This window comes from Saccopteryx leptura, chromosome 8, assembly GCF_036850995.1.
Source record: "Saccopteryx leptura isolate mSacLep1 chromosome 8, mSacLep1_pri_phased_curated, whole genome shotgun sequence".
Classification (NCBI taxonomy): domain Eukaryota; kingdom Metazoa; phylum Chordata; class Mammalia; order Chiroptera; family Emballonuridae; genus Saccopteryx; species Saccopteryx leptura.
Window position 1 is genome coordinate 60,460,603 of NC_089510.1, and position 17,489 is coordinate 60,478,091.

At 44.9% G+C, this 17,489-nt stretch overlaps 1 protein-coding gene across 1 annotated transcript in view; it reads left to right on the forward strand.

The window, feature by feature from the left end:
• The window catches only part of MB21D2 (Mab-21 domain containing 2), a 126,274-nt gene that overhangs the window by 12,369 nt on the left and 96,416 nt on the right, over positions 1-17,489 (forward strand). The gene's annotated exons all lie outside the window — the stretch shown is intronic.

Here is a 17,489-nt window from a genome sequence, read left to right on the forward strand (position 1 = left end):
TTGCGTTTGTGTACTTGTCGAGGACAATCTCGTTTGATGCTCCAGCAGTAGTCTGCTCATCATTAACAGCTCCAAGATTTTCAGGAAACTGATCAAGGTGACTGTTCAGGAAGTGAATCTTCACTCTCATGTTACATCCAATGTTGCGGAAAGCCAACAGCATCCTTTGAACCAGAAGTTCATAGTTTTCTGCTTTTTTGTTGCCAAGGAAGTTCTTTGTAACTGCCACCTAAGACTGCCATGCTGCTTTCTCCTCCTTATTCATCTTCCTGGCAAATTCTTCATCACGTATGAGGGTTCGAATTTGAGGTCCATCGAATACACCTGCTTTTATCTTCTCGAAAGACAAGGCAGGAAAAGCAGAAATAATATGTTGAAAGCATTCACTTTCTCTATTCAAAACCTGATCAAACTGCTTCATTAAGCCGAGTTTGATGTGAAGTGGGTGGAAAATGATCCTGTCTTGATGAACTACCATCCCTGCTTCCAGAGCTTCACGTTTCGGCCACTCCTTCTGTGTCCAGTGTTTCTCCCGAGCACGGCTGTCCCACAAACACAGAAAGCAAGGATACTTTGTGAAACCTCTCTGTTTTCTTAGCAGGAAATTTACCATTTTAAGATCCACACAAATGATCCAGTTTTGCTCCTCATACTTCAGAAAATTGAGGACAATTTTTATGTCATTCTTACTAAGTCATTCAATTTGGGTTGGCTACTGCTGAGGGATTAATGACTGCCTGGCAATCAGAAGAAGACCCTTCAGATTCTACAACCATTTCCTCATTCATCTTATCAAAATACACTTGATCACCATGTTCACTTTCTTCGTCCTTAGAAGAAATAAAACCATTGAAAACTGGAACCGGGAGTGTCTCAGAGTGTGGGATAGGTCATATTGCTGAAGGAATACTAGGATGTGCGATCATATGCCGTTTTTTTCTTGCTGATGCCATTTGTATGGATCAGACGGAAATAACAATCACTGCTATGGTCCTTAGGTTCACGTCAAACCATGGGAATACCAAAAGGCATTCCTTTGCGTTTTCTTTTGTCCAGTCACGAAGCATTTCCTCACAATTATGACACACAATATGAGGAACCCAAATCTTGTCTTGATCGCCAAGGGGAACTTGAAAATAGGCAATATACGCACGTGTCACAAATGATGAAATATTACGCCTTTGATGTTGAAGTGTGTAACAGCCACGTATATAATGGAAGGTGTCTGGACTATTCTTACATTTACGCCTACTCGAAGAAGCCATGATTCCATCTTAAAATAAAATAAGAGGGTGTTTTTATCAGATAATAATTTTTTACATTTAAAAACAACTACAATTATGTAAAAGTGATGTTTGTAAAACATTAATTGCCTTGTGGTTATGTTCAATCCAAGAGTCGTTGCCCTTTAACTTCAATTTAAAAACCAATGCAGGGCCTGACCAGGCAGTGGTGCAGTGGATAGAGCGTCGGACTGGGATGTGGAAGACCCAGGTTCAAGACCCCTAGGTCATCAGCTTGAGCGCGGGCTCATCTGGTTTGAGCAAAAGCTCACCAGCTTGAACCCAAGGTCGCTGGCCCAAGCAAGGGGTTACTCGGTCTGCTGAAGGCCCGCAGTCAAGGCACATATGAGAAAGCAATCAATGAACAACTAAAGTGTTGCAAAGAAAAACTGACGATTGATGCTTCTCATCTCTCTCCGTTCTTGTCTTTCTGTCCCTATCTATCCCTCTCTCTGACACTCTCTCTGTCTCTGAAAAAAACCCCAAAAAACCAATGCATGCCATTAACTGTAACAAAAAGAAATTAAAATTGCATAAAAACTAGAGCATGCACCAAAAAAACAGATTTCAGATTTGGAATCAGTGATGCAGAAATAATAGAAACAGTTCTAAAACCTCATGCAACAGAAAATGAAAAAAAAAAAATTGTTTCCCAGTATTATTTATGTGAACAGAATTAATGCTAACACCACTCCTGTGAGGAAAGGTTATTCTTTCTATTCTTTTTACTCATGAGATTTCCAAAGCACAGAGAGTTTAAGTAATTTACCCAAAATCACAGAGCTAGTAGTCGAGTGGAGATTCAAACCCAGGAAGTCTAGGTTCAGGCAGAAAATGGCAAATAACTACAAACCTTTTTTTATCCCATTAAAAAAATCTTTGCCCCCTGCAAAATGGAAGTTATTGATGATGAAATGCTTCAATCCAATTGCTGCTAGGGAATGTGGAAATTAGTTTGCCCGAATTCCTCCCTTCTCCATTTTACTGAAGTGGAAACTGAGGCCCAGTAAGGAAAGGGGATTTGATCATCCTGAACACTGATTTGACTTCTGGGCCAAGTGGAGGTCAGGGACATGTCCAGCAAGTGACTGCTTCCTGAGGAAGCTGCTTGTACCTGAGCCCAGTCGCTCTGAGAGGGCTGTGCTTCAAAGTAAGGAACCTTGCCCCCGCTCCAGAGCGGCCGGTGTAGTCTGAAGTTCTCTTAATTGCTGTAAGACAAAGGATACTAAATAAGGAGCTCCGTGGGTGCAGTGTGTTTCTGGTCTGTCTGTTTGCTTTAGTCTTTGTTTGTACCTTGTCTCTCCATCTGGTTTCCTTCTGTGAAGCGTGTCCTTTTCTAACACCTGTGCTGTTTCCACAGCTTTGAGTGTCATGATGAATATTTTCATCTCTGAACACTATACTCTAAGGAAGTGTGGACTGTGGAACTCTGCGGCCAGCCTGTGGTTGGGAGGACTTGAAGCTCTGTGGGCTTGTCCGCCCCTGGAACCGGACGGATGGACAGCCAGCACTCTCTTCCCTCCCTGCACCCGCCTGAGAGCTCAGAGCCTGAGCAGGATTTAGAGTTCTAATACGATTCAAAGCATTATAGAGGAGCTAAGCCATTGGGAGCTTCCTGAGATGAGTTCATCTGCTCCGTGATTACAGTGGGGCGGGGGTTAACCCCGAGGTGGACAGGGACTGGCTCAAGATCAGACTGATGGTAAGGATAACGATGACCTTGGGAAAGGCTTCCCCACTGTTTGCCAGGTATTGTTCCAATTACTTTTGAATCATTAACTCACTTAATCCTCATAACAATCCTGTGATGAGAGTGTCATTCCAATTCCCATTTTAGAAATAGAGAAACTATAGCAGTTAAGTCACTTGCTCAAGCTGGTGATAGAGGCTGGACTCAAATCTGGGCAGTCTCACTTGTTCCTGCCTTTGTAAAGTGTGAGTATCATCACAATGCCAGGCTCTTTGTAGGTTGCTGGCATAATAAACATAAGGTAGTGCTAAGCCTTGAGGGGGCAGATGGAAGTGTGGGAATAGTGGGCAGGGTGGCAAAGATGGTGGTTTTACTGTCCTGGGAGTCAGGTGCAAATATGCATGTTCTGGCTCATGGTCCAGAGTCTTTTCATTCTGTCATCCATTTATCATCTATATCAAGGGCTTTCCTTGGTAGCCCTCAGTGCAAACATTCTTTTGATGACTGTGGTTTATGTTTCTTGAAAGTCCTTTGTATGAAATCACATCTTATTTACAGTCTCTTCATTTTGAAGGTAAGGTATGTCCTAGCTAAGTGATTGATTTAAGGCTGTCTAAAGGTCAGTTGGGCCCTTGATGCTAAGTAAATTAGGGCAGTCTTATAAAAGCACAGGCTTTTCCCTCTCCTCCCCTCCCCCCTCCCCCCTGAAGCAAGTTTCATTCCAGATTTAGAATATAGCTAATGTAGTCTATCATTGTGTGGAGAATGAGGAGCAGACCTTTTATCAGTGGAAGGCAGAGGCCAAAAGGTACTCTTAAGAATGTTATTTTGAAATTAAAATTTATAAGTTGAATTGGGTTTTTTGTTAACTAAGGGATGTTCCTCTTCAGTTCGGTAAGTGACTACTTTTGAAAGCTGAGTATTTGTTAAATAACCCTGTCTAGTTGCCCTGCTTTTTAAGGGCCGATGTTAGTACAATGACTTGTCTTAAAACATTGAAGCACATTGGCGTCATGCTTTGAAATCTGTTGTTGGGATGAGTTAACTTCTCGAGATCTTCGTGCTGCTCATGATTCAGAGGTTTGGAATTGGAATGCTCAGAGAAGCTTCATTTCCAGCCTACTTATCCATGGCTTTCCTGCAATAAAACATCAGGGAGAATGGAAACATCCTGGATTGGCAAACCCATCTGACAATGCAGGAATTCATGGAGAGACTTTTATAATCTGACTCTTGGGGAAAAGTTTTGATAGAAAATGATGTTACCAAGTTTCTTTGTGGAATTCAAGACCAACCAACTCCTGTTCCTGGCTCCGGGATCCCCTTCTCTCTCTGGCTCAGACCCCTCCCCTGGCGATTGTCCCCGCCCCCTTCATCTGCCGTTTTTCGTTTTTCCTTCGTCACTGGTCGCTTCCTGAACATTCACGTGTGCCTTCTCTGTACATTCCTTCGGCAGAGACTTTGGAGACCTCTGTGCGTCAAGTCCTCTGCTAGACAGTAGGAGGTATAGTGGGGAACAGTCATTTTGTTTATACCAGTCTTAGGAGGACATGGACCAAAACATAAAAAAAAAAAAATAAAGATTATGATGAATTTCCTGAAGGAAAAACCAGAACCAAAAGAAGGCGGTACTCTGTTTTGTCCTTCCTTCTCAAATTGATTGGCACTGTTGACTGTTCTCTCCTCAGCTCTCCTCCCCTGCCTCCCACACCCTTTCCGACTTTCTCCTCCTCAGTCTCTGTGTAAAGGACAGACTTGTATTCCTTTGTCCAACCCTTGGTGACGGCTTCTGTCTCTTCTCTCTTTACACTTCCTCCAATCTGCCATTTTACAGCAGCGTCTCTGCTGCTGTGTCCCAAACCTGTGTCCCAGTCTGGACCTCCTGACTGCCTGTGACAGTTCCACCTGGACGCCCCAAAGGCGCCCCAGATCAAGTGTCCAAAGGAAGTTTGTGCTCACACCTGCTGCTCGCCAGCACCCGCACCACCGTTCTCCAAACGGCCCACGTTGGGAACCTTGCAGTGACCTGAGCTCTCCCCTTGTCTTCCTCTCAGTTCTGCCTCTTTCTCTAGAGACTCTTTTCTTCTTTCCATTCTCACTGTCACCACCCAGAGCTGGGCTTCTACCATCTAGTTCCTGGATTACTTCTATAATCTACTCACTGGGATTTCTGCTGGCAGTTTTGATCTCTTCAGTCTATTCTCCATGCTAAGCCATCTTTTATATACGCCGCCCTAAACCCTCTCGGGCAGACGCTCATTATTCACATGAAGTTTAAACTTCTTAGCCTCTTTTATAGGTCCTTCGAGGTCCTAGTGCCTGTTCGCGCTCTGGCTTCCTCTCCTGCCATGCTTCAGCTTTACCATCTATTTCTTGCATACCTGCTGTGAGACAGGCACCATGTGAGATATTGACACCGATCTCGCCTAAAAACCCAAATATTCTGTGGCGTCTTCAACCTGAACCTCAGAGGTCCTGATTCTCTTGGTTTCAGCCACACTGGCCTTTCGGGTCTTTGGAAATACTGTGTGCCCTCCCACTGAGGGCTCTTGCTGGGATGTCCCATCCCTTCTACCACAGCCCAGGCAGCTAACTTCTACTTACCAAAAGTTCTCAGCTCAGTCAAACCAGTATTTTCTTTTTCTTTTCTTTTTTTTTTTTTTTTTTTACAGAGACAGAGAGAGAGTCAGAGAGAGGTATAGATAGGGACAGACAGACAGGAATGGAGAGAGATAAGAAGCATCAATTATCAGTTTTTCGTTGTGATACCTTAGTTCATTGATTGCTTTCTCATATGTGCCTTGACCGTGGGCCTTCAGCAGACCAAGTAACCCCTTGCTTGAGCCAGAGATCTTGGGTCCAAGCTGGTGAGTTTTTGCTCAAACCAGATGAGCCCATGCTCAAACTGGTGACCTCAGGGTCTCGAACCTGGGTCCTCTGCGTCCCAGTCCAACGCTCTATCCACTGTGCCACCCCTAGTCAGGCCAAACCAGTATTTCTTTTTTTTTTTTTTTTTTTTTTTTTTTTCATTTTTCTTAAGCTGGAAACAGGGAGAGACAGTCAGACAGACTCCCGCATGCGCCCGACCGGGATCCTACCCGGCACGCCCACCAGGGGCTACGCTCTGCCCACCAGGGGGCGATGCTCTGCCCATCCTGGGCGTCGCTATGTTGCAACCAGAGCCACTCTAGCGCCTGAGGCAGAGGCCACAGAGCCATCCCCAGCGCCCGGGCCATCTTTGCTCCAATGGAGCCTTGGCTGCGGGAGGGGAAGAGAGAGACAGAGAGGAAAGCGCGGCGGAGGGGTGGAGAAGCAAATGGGCGCTTCTCCTGTGTGCCCTGGCCGGGAATCGAACCCGGGTCCTCCGCACGCTAGGCCGACGCTCTACCGCTGAGCCAACCGGCCAGGGCCAAACCAGTATTTCTTAAGGGGGCCTTTCAGGCTAACCTGGAACAGGTCAGTTTCTTCCAAACTAGCATCTTAGCATCATAGGTTTCTTGGTTGCACTGATCAGTTGTGAATTTGTAATTACTTGTGATTGATGTCTGACATTTCCCATCGCCATAAAACTCAATTATCATCTATCATGTATCTGGGGGTTTTTTTGTTGTTTTTTTACTTGCCCGAAACAAGATTTTTTAATCAATATTTGGAAGGGGCCCAATAAATATGGCTACTATCGTTGGCTATTTGGCTTTTGTTCTTGAACTTAGGAATTAAGTGGTGTATAGTGTACGGTGATGATGGCCACGTGTATGCTGAGTTTTAAGTTTATACCGTGGTGTGTTTAGGAGGCTGCTTTTCCTTTCCTAGTTTCCCAGCTCTCTGCAGCATGCAGTCATGGAATTATACAAATGTGGACTTTAGAAAATTGTCAAGTTCAGTCTTTCTCAACCTTTACTAAATATAAGGATTATTTTTTTCTCTCTTTTTTAAAATTTTAATTTATTGTGTTTACGTAGATTTAGTGTTGACCTAAATACATCCCCCCTCCCCCATATTCTCCTCAACATAGGATTATTTTTTTTCAATGAAAAAGATTTTGAGAACTCAAATGATAGTGGTTCTGTTTTCAGTGTCAGTTCATTGGGGAAAATGAATAGCTATAGAAAGCTACTATGAATTTAGTTGATTATGTAAATTACTTTGAAGTTTTCATAGTAGCATCTAGGTATATTTGAACAATAGTAGGATGCACAGGCGAGAGACAGTGCCTGGTGGGCCTATGGACTTGCAGTGTCAGTGACTCCCGGGCCCTGGGATCTCAGTCGGGAGCAGCCATTTGGTTTGGCTCATGTCCGCGTCAGATTTAGAACTGGTTACTTGAGAGCTCCACTTCCTCTGTGCGTGTGTTGGATTTGACCAGCGTGGTGTTTTTAGAAATTTAGAGTAAACATTTAAAAAAGTTGGGAGATTTTTCACAACACCAGATTTCCAACTTAAAATGTTAGAAGTTCTAGGCCTTATTTCCTGTATGGCCAAAGTCACCTGCTTTTGAACAGCAGCTCCCTCCTTTGGAAGTGCCACACTCAAGTTTGTCACAGTCTTCACTTATGTCTGTTGCTACTTAGCAAATTGCTGGTGTGAACCGGAAACCTAGTGACTTCATCCCTAAGGGGGTGGGACCTCCTGCCGGTCTCTCAGGCTTGTGTGCAGAAGGAGCCATCAGGGAGACCTGGGTCTTTGTCATCTCACTGTTACTGACCAGCTTGGGGACCTTGAATGAGCTATGTAACCTCTCTGAGCTTCAGTTTTGTCATCTGTCACCGACGTATAATAAATGTTTCCTGGCCCCAGAGAGTTGTTTGATCTTTTAAGGGAAAATTATTTAGTACAATGGAATGTGTTATTAACTCCCCCATTTCTCTTTCCTTGTCTTTTCTGTCTCTCGTGGAGATTTATTATTATCATTATTATGAATTGATTTTAGAGAGATGGGTTGGGTGTGTGTGTGGGGGAGAGGCATTCATTTGCTGTTCCACTTACTGGTGCATTCATTGCTTGCTTCCTGTGCCCTGACTGGGAATCGAACCTACAACCCTGTTAACCAACTGAGCCAATCAGGCTGAGGAGATTTATTATTATTACACCTCTGTGTTCATTTTAGCATTAGGAGAGGGGAGCTGTTGGCTCTCCTTTGCTGTCTCTCTCCACCGTTTCTCACCGGTCGTGTCTGGAGGCAGCTCTGCTCCTTTCATCCCATGTCCTGTGCTCCTGCAGGGTGTCCCACAGCCGTAAGCAGGCCCCTGCAGGACACCAAGGACACCCCAAAGTTGAACTCTAAGAATTGTAGCCGCATTATTGCCTGTTGGGATACTCAGTAACTCACCAACTGTGGCATTGCAGAAATCCATGAAACACTAACAGGACACCCAGCTGGTGTGGAAGGTTTTGTTTTCAGTGGCAGCGTCCCTGTAGGCAAGATCTGTGGTTCTGCGTAAAACTGTGTTGTCAAAGAGGAGCAACACCAGTGCCTTTGTCGTTCTGAATCGGAAGGGAGGGCAGGTATCAGTGCCACAAATAGGACCTACACAGACATGTCTCCCCGAGGTGATGGGAGGCAGTGTGGTGCAGTGGGAAGAACGAGTGTGGACTGTGGGGTCTGGCAGAGCTCAGCCCATGAGGGGGTAGCTATGTCACCTTGGGCGGATGATCCGGAGCCTTTTTTCTTATTCCTTTCATGAAATGGGAATAAAAGATGTCATGGAGCTTCATGGTGAAGGTAACCATTCTGGAAGAATCTACCGGGGATGAGACAGGTGCTAAACTTGAACAAGCTGATGGATATGAGCCCCCAGTCCAAGAATCTGATTAAAATTCAGACTTTTCATGGTGACAAAAAAAATCCTACCATGATAAAAAGATATGTTTTATCTTTGAATTTTATACTCGTTTTAGTTTTTAAAGATTTTAATGAGGATGCCAACTTTATAGGGTTGTTTTAAGGATCAAATCAGTGGATGTGTAGTATATTAAATAAGCAACACAATACATGAAACTGCCCTTTTTCATGATTTTCTGATCCTCCCCCCCTTAAACCTCTCTAAATAGGATTAGTGAGTCGGCGAGTGAACAGAGAAGTAGCATAAAAAGTTATCTGAAGAATGGTCATAAAGGTCTGGTGTCTAATGTAATCCTTTGTTCGAATGTTTGGCTCAACATTTTCTTATGTAGGTTGGGTACAGCTCCTACTGATATTTTTTGCTTTGTTTTGTAAATAAATGAAAGCTAGGTTTTCCAGGAAACTAAAAGATATTTCTTAGCCTTTAAAAAGTTTCTCAGGCCTGGCCTGTGGTGGCGCAGTGGATAAAGCGTCGACCTGGAAATCTGAGGTCACCAGTTCAAAACCCTGGGCTTGCCTGGTCAAGGCACATATGGGAGTTGAAGCTTCCTGCTCCTCCCCTTTCTCTCTCTCTCTCTCTCTCTCTCTCTCTCTTTCTCTCTCTCTCTCTCCTCTAAAATGAATAAATAAAAATAATAATAATAATAAAATAAATAAATAAAAAGTTTCTCAGCCCTGGCCGGTTGGCTCAGTGGTAGAGCGTCGGCCTGGCGTGCAGAAGTCCCGGGTTCGATTCCCGGCCAGGGCACACAGGAGAAGCGCCCATCTGCTTCTCCACCCCTCCCCCTCTCCTTCCTCTCTGTCTCTCTCTTCCCCTCCCACAGCGAGGCTCCATTGGAGCAAAGATGGCCCGGGCGCTGGGGATGGCTCCTTGGCCTCTGCCCCAGGCGCTAGAGTGGCTCTGGTCGCAGCAGAGCGACCCCCCGGAGGGGCAGAGCATCGCCCCCTGGTGGGCAGAGCATTGCCCCCTGGTGGGCGTGTCGGGTGGATCCCGGTCGGGCACATGCGGGAGTCTGTCTGACTGTCTCTCCCCGTTTCCAGCTTCAGAAAAATACCAAAAAAAAAAAAAAAAAAAAAAAAAAGTTTCTCAGACATTTCAAAAAAAATGTAGATTGACCAAGCAGGAGGCTTACGCAGTCACTCTGTAAACCCAGCTCAAGTGGCCTTCAGGACAGCAAGGAGCACCTCCCCTCCCCCCCAGTGGGTGGCCTGCATGGACTAAGAACCTCTTCCCTGACTGGGCTAAAGTAGTTGGTGCTCACACTAATACTTTTCACTTAGAAGAGAGGGAGGTAACTTAGGGGAGACCTGACTTGGAGATGGTTGTAATATGTGTTTAGGTGTGGGACAATATAGAATTCCCACTGGAGTCTGCAGATGGAGTTGAAAATCCACCAGTTCTTTTAAGAATTTAGGGTGGGCTGGAGATTGGGCAGCTGCTGAGGAAATGAAGAAGGTGGCCCCCGACCAGAAGTAAAGGTATTAAGAAGACCCTTCTGCTCCTGCACGTCTCCTGAGAAATGGTGGCCATGGAGTGTCCCCTGCAAGCCCCCACTCCCCCACCCACCACCCAGTTCCCTTTATTTCCTGCTTCTGTAGGGTTATGTGGAGGGGGGTTGGTGAAGCTGACGATGACTTGGATATACAAAAGAATCTTGGAGAGCCTGAGAAGAATTTGGGAATGTGTTCTGAGCTTCTACACAAAGGAAATTTCTTCTCAGTGCTTATCTTCTCAGTCTTACCTGTGTGTATTGTGATGGGGTGAGAACAAGCCTGGGAGTCTTGCCCTGGAGAGGTGGCTGCCCTGTGAGTGGGGGCACCACTGCTAAGGCTGCCTGCTCCCGCTGTTCAGGTGGGAGCAGGGGCACGCATGCTGGATGGGGAGAAGAGAGTGTCTTAAAGAATGCAGGGATGGAGCTTTACCGGGAATAGAAGCGGAAGCTCTGATAATGCTAAAAACAATGAGACTATACCTTGTGGACCATGGGCAAAACTTTGTTTTTGTTTGACCTGGCAGTCTTTAGATGTTCTTGGATTTGCTGCTCCAGTTCCTTGTTGCCTCTGTTGTGATGAGAGGTAGTAAGACGACAGAGGCCGCATACTTGTCTTCAGAGGATTCACGTACAAGCCTGGGCTGGCATGGAAGCTGGAGAGACCATGCTCTGCTGGAAAACCTGCTGGAGAGAAAAGAGCTCGGGCTTGGGGGGCGCCCGGGCTGGGCCCTGAGCGATGGTCTGGGAGCCCCTCCACAAGGCCAGGAGTCCTTAGGGCTGCGTCCTGGTCTTTCAGGAAATGGAGTATTGTCCTAGAGTGGGCGTTTGAGGGCAGATTATGTCATCTTCAGCAAGTTACTTCCTCTCGCCAGCCTTCACTTTCCCCTTCTATCAAATAAGGAAATCTGGCTGTCCTAGTCTACGATTTTAAGATTTCATAAGTAGTCATCTTGCTCTTATTGGTATCAAAACTGCCTTCAAAGTTCTATACTTGTGAAATTCCTGGGATAGATGTGGAGAGCTGCTAGAGTGGTTGGTTTGGGGACTGTATGTAACTTGTATTTCGAGGGAAGGTCTGAAGGGCAGTTTCTGTTCTCATTTGAGGAAGTCGTGGCGTCATGTTATAAGATGCGACAGGTGGGGAAGCTCAGATCCCCTCCTGTGGCTTTCAGCAGGATGACTCATTAAGCTGCGGGGGCGTTGGGCCCAGGGTAGGAGGTTGGTAAGCCGGCCCTGCTGCTCCTGGTGGTGCAGAAGCGAAGGGCTGCCCACTCAGCTGCTGAGACTGCGCTGGGGAAGGCACAGGAAGGCCCTGAGCAGTGCCCACTGACAGTGACAGCCAAGCATTTTCGTGCAAATGAAGTAGGACACCAAATGGGAAATTCATCTTAACCTTCTTTAAATACTCACTGCTCATTTGCCAAGGTTCTGAGTAGTATTTCAAAGGTTCAGAGGTGTGTAATACAATTTCCGCCCCCCTGTACATAATCCTGTGCCCATTGTGTAACTATTAGAAACATTAGGGTAATTATAGAGCTACTCTCTGCTTTTCAATTGCTGTAACATTAGCCCCGAGTTGGCCTGTACTGGCCATGTTAATCAACAATGACTGAAAATTAAAAAGAATTCAGCAGACTTCTACTTTAAGGTTTTTTTTTCCTGAGCCTTTCTACCTAGCATTTATGTGCCAGTACAGGCAGGCAGGCTGATAACGTGGGGATGTGCTTCCGGTTAGATGTTCAGAGACTTGGTTTCTAAATTCTTCTCTGTAATGGGAACAAAATGGTCTGAACTCCCAGTCAGCGCCGAGCTCAGTGAGCCCACTGGGAATGAAAGCACTTTGGAAGCTGGTGACGGACCAGACGAAGGACGAGCCCGTGAGGGTCGCCAGCTGTTTGGCAGCATTCTGAAGTGTGGGCGACAGGGAGCTGCCACTTTCTCTTGTGCTTTTGGGCGTTTGAATGCGTGTCTTCTGAAGTAGACATTTTATACTTTAATAGTTGGGCTCATAATTGTTCTATGTGACATGTACAATGTACTTTTACCCCAAAACCCTGTAAGGAAAGTGGTACTTTTATTTTTCCATCCTGCAAACCAAGCAGTTAAGGTGCAGATGGATTAAGTAATATGCCTAGAATCAGATTATGCTGTTCTAAAATAACTTGTTAAAACTTTTGTCTGTGTTGGCAGCTTTCTGAGCTTTTCTTCTCTTCGTCACATTTCACTTTGGGAAGAGCTTCCTGTCCCCTCTAAAACAGGAATGATAGATGATGCTTCTTGAAGCTCGGTCTGTGCCCACACACTGTCCGATGAAGAAACTGAGGCAGAGGTGTTCGGTCTTGCCGAAGGTCACATGGCCAGGTGGCAGACCCAGCCGAGCTTTTTCTGTCCTACTGATACTGATAAAGCATTAGCATTTCTTGCCTGTGGACTAGGTGCCAGGCACGGTGTTAAATCATGCCCACTCATAACCTCATTTGGTGGCACACTAGCCCTGGGAAGGAGGAAGCTCTTGAAGATGCCCTGCACATGGGGACTGCTGTCATCTCCCCTCTCGCACAGTCCAGCAGTGAACACCTGCCTTTTGCTTTTCTCTTCCCCCTGTGGAAACGTCCAGAGTTGGTGCCTCTTACGATGCTTTCCTTATTCTATGTCTGTTAGTCATTATTCTAACCCAGCTGCTATGTACTGACTGTCTGCAGCCTGCATTTGACTGGTAGACCTGTCATATTTGGCTTTGATCATATTAAAAACAAACACACAATTAAATTAGATAGCGACATCGAAGAATGCAGGCGACTGTTAGTAAAACTGGATTTATGCTTTCTCGTGGACACCTGTGGCAATATGGGGTCTGCTTATTCACGATTCAAGCCTCACACTGCTCCCTTCAGACTGAAGGAGCTTCCATTTTTCTCCCTACCTCTTGTCTCCATTCCTTTTCTAACTACCACACTGAGATTTCTAGGGGCGTATATTCTTTGTAGGATAGAAAACTAAATTTTGGTACAGGGAAGAAATTCTGTAAGTTTATGTTGAATTCAACTTGGTGGCTTAAGAAATAGGCTTAGTTTGGTAACAGAGTACTTGCTATTTGTGAGGGAGCTTGTTCTCATGGTACTATTTGCATAGGTGGGCGTATTCGGCTTAATTTTGGGAGAAGGGCCCTATCCCGCTACCTGAAGATTTGCTATTTGTCAGAAGGTAAAGGGTGACATACTTAGATGTAATCTTTTTTTTTTCCTTGGATATTACTTAATCCAGTGGTTCTCAACCTGTGGGTCACGATCCCGGTGGGGGTTGAACGACCAAAACACAGGGGTCGCCTAAAGCTGACTAAATCACATTTAGAGAGAGAGAGAGAGAAGAGGTGAGAGAGAAAAAGAATGGGGAGAGGAGCAGGAAGGATCAACTCCCATATGTGCCTTGACCAGGCAAGCCCAGGGTTTTGAACTGGTGACCTCAGTGTTCCAGGTCAGTGCTTTATCCTCTCTGCACCACCACAGGTCAGGCCAGGCCTACTCTTGATAAAATAACTTTTATCAAGTAAATAACCCAGTATAAAGGAATATGAGGAAGCAATATTTTCTTGAAAGCAAATTCGATTTGCTGAGTTAAATGAGATAATGTATGTGTAAGCACTTTGTATATTACTGGGTGTTGAATCAATAAATTCTTGGAGATGTTTTGAGAGCCTTATCACCTTATCATCATTTCAAGCTTAAGCTTTTAAAATCTTTGCTCTCTGCCACTTTGTATCTGGCTGATAAGTCACTTACCTTCTCTGAGCCTTTTTCATATAGTGTATTTTAATGTATAGTGGTGGATGGTATCTCCCTGTCCCAAGAACAGTGCCTGGATTAGAGAAGGTGTTTAATATGTTTATTTATTATGCCAGGTGAGTGAAATAAATGGGGCTTTGGAGGCCTTACTGACCTAATGCACATACAGCATCAAGCAGCATGTCGGCATGCATTTAAAAGCTTGCAGTTTTTAGTTTATAGGTTGTTCTCTTAAGACTTTCTCCTGGACACAGCTAGAGGACAATCTATGCCCTCTGGTGAAGGGAACCCAGGGCTAGCAGGCATGCTGGCAGGCAGGTGTCAGGAGGCCCCAGGGCTCCAGCTATGTGTGAGGCACTGGTGGATAGAAGCAGCCTCATGTCAGTGCCAGAGCCACGTGGATGCTCTGATCCCTGTCCTTCCTACCCGGAGCGTGCTGGAGGCAAATGCTCAGGCAGGGACAAGACGAGTTCCTGTGTGTGGAGTTCTGGACTGGGTAACACTACTGGAAATGCCGCGTCAGACCTGGAAGGGCCCTGAGCAGTCGTCGGGTCAGCACTTTCTTCTCACTCTGCTGCACAGAGATATGGAAGGAACAAAGAGCGAGGACTTTGGAGCTGGACAGTCCTTGGCTGGAATCCCTGCTTTGCCTTTTCCTGTCTGTTATCCAGAGTCTTCGCTTCTTGGGCCCTCACGGCAAAGCATTGGCTGTTTTTGAGTTTTTTATTAAGTATAGAACATTTTTAGCATGATACCTAACATGTAGTTTGTAACTAAGAAAAATGACGGCCATCATTGTTCAGGAAAGGAACTGGAAGCCCAAAGAGAGAGGAGTGGGTGGTCAAAGGGACCAGCTCTGGGGTGTGGAGCTGGTGCCGACACCCGCTCACGGGGTCTGTGGTGGGGAGGAGGGACGCAGGGAGGGAGAGCTGTGTACTGATGATGGCCAAGGCTGAGAGAGAGCTAAGTCAGCAAGTCTAGGAATATCGGGGCAGGACCTTACCTACCTCTTAGAGATAAAGTGGCTCACCCAGTTAATTTGAGCAAGATGCTTCAGGAGGAGCTTCATGCATGTCAGAAGATGATATGTGTTTTGTATTCTAAATAAATCTTTGGTTTCATTTGGCTCCGAGTGGTATTTTTCTTTGAGATAAGCTGTTAAGAAATGATGAAAATGACCTCTAAAAATACAGCTTTGAGCACGCCACCATCATTTTTCCCCCCCACTCAAAACAATTTTGGAATTTTTATTTTTAGGTCATGTTTTTAAAATTGCCATTCTTTCACCCTCCCTGTTGCTTTGCTAGGACCTGGTACTTGGGGACTTCGGAAAGGCTCACACATTCTGTGTTAGTAACCACCTGTCATGGGGCATGTGAGGGCAGTATTGTGACTTTGTGCCATAATTTTACACAGTATATTACTTTTGCTGAAATTCACTTGTTTTAAAGGTTTTTACAAGAAAGCACAACCACTTAGCGTCATGGCTTTCAGAATTTATGAGTTTGTACCTGTGCAGTCAGGAAGAGGCATGGTATACCAACTGTTAACTTTATAGGTGAGGGTTTTTCTTCAGTCATTGCTTACAGTGCAGATTGCATAAGACTTTTTCAAGAAAATGATTGTGCAGGAAGCTCTTTGGGTTTACGTCATGATGTCCCATCAGACATTAAAAGCTAAGCCTGTCATCCCCTAAAGCCTAGGCGTTTTAAAAGGATAACTACAAGCTCTTTGTTTCTTTTGAATTTTTAAGATTCATCCAACTCATGATCCTTTTTAGTCTAAGAAGTTGGAAAAAAGTAGGAAAAACCTTCTTAGTCCTTTTATTTCTCATGGGAATTTTCCCTGGCAACTGTGATCTGTGAAAATAGACTATCTAGACAAGGAGGAGGCTTTTGGTGGGTTTCTGCACGTTACTGTTAATAAGTTTCTTTTAAATGTTTGATCCTTATACCTCTCCCGTGCCAGAGGCAGGAGCGGTCTTCTGTCACTATTCCAAGGAGGTGTTTTTCCAGAAACACTGAAGGATGTCAGGAAAAGGTTGCTCTTGTTCCTGTGTATTCTGGGAATTAAAAAAAGTAAAAATAATTGTTTTCTACTAGCTGTAGTTTGACATAACATTAGGCATTTTTTATTCTTCGAAATCCATCCTTCACAGAGAAGACATTTTCAAAGTTCCAACTTTGGGTTCTTGTGGGCTTCTTACTGTCAAAAAAAAAACAAAAACTTCCAAACCTGTAAGAATTTTTTATGAGCTTATTTGAGCCAAACTCTTGACAGTTTCCAGGAAGCAAAGTCTCAACAGATTGAGAAAATGCTCTGGAAAATGGTGGTTTTAGCACTTATTTTATACATTAGAATCAAAGGGGAAGACGTAAGGAGGTTACATGAAATTGATTGGTGATGGATTAGGGAGGCGGGAGAAAGCAAAGTGGGGAAATCTCTGGGACTGTACAAAAGGGAAACTGTATATAGTAAAACCTCTCTTGCCTAGGGAGGCACCGGACAGGTTAATTATCGTGCTAATAACGTGAAAGGGGTTGTTGGTTCCTGCTCTAGTTGGATGCCTGCCCTGAGGGGGCAGAAAAAGATTACCCCACACCTCAAAGGCATGTTATCAGGTACATGATTGCAGATGCAAAAGGCAACAGATGGGCTTCAAAACAAACATTGACCTTTATTCAGATAGAGAGTAACTCCCTAGGACGTGACTACCCACCATTAACCGGTTTTAGTATGGTAGAGTTATTTATTATTGTGGATGGTCACCTTTGCCATAATGCTTTACGGTTAGATTGCACACTTTGCAAACAATCTGTAACACACTTTTCAAGTCTTTGTCCTCTGGTTTATGTTTTGTTTTTTCTTCATTCAGTATTTCGGATGACAGCTTTGGCTTTGTTGTTGGGCCACCCTGGGACAGGCTTGTAGAAGCTGTGGGTGGCTGTGTTTTTTTATCATCTTGTCACATTCTAGGGCGGATAGGTAGGGCAGACAGGGCCTCATCTGGGCAGGTGTCTTGTAATTTCCTTGCAGGCTACAGCTTCAAGAAAATGCTTATAGGCCTAATCACAACAAAACTTGAGATAACAACCCTGTATTAAGTAAAAACTAAGTATTGGTGCAAAATTAGACATTCAGAGCCCAGAAACGTCACAGAATTACCAGGTCCTTGACCTCTGTTCTCCAGGGAGGCACAGTAGTCTGAATCTCCGTATTCCAACCATTCCAAGCTACACAGTGGTCTAGGTTCTCACATGCTTCAGGGCCTTAGTTCATATTTTTCCTTCTTGATGTATTATGAGTATCTATATTTCTAGGCTCAGCCTGAATAATATATCTTAATAGTTGGAGACTGCCTCAGTCCTTTGGTTGGAAGGATTCCCTCTGCCTTTCTTT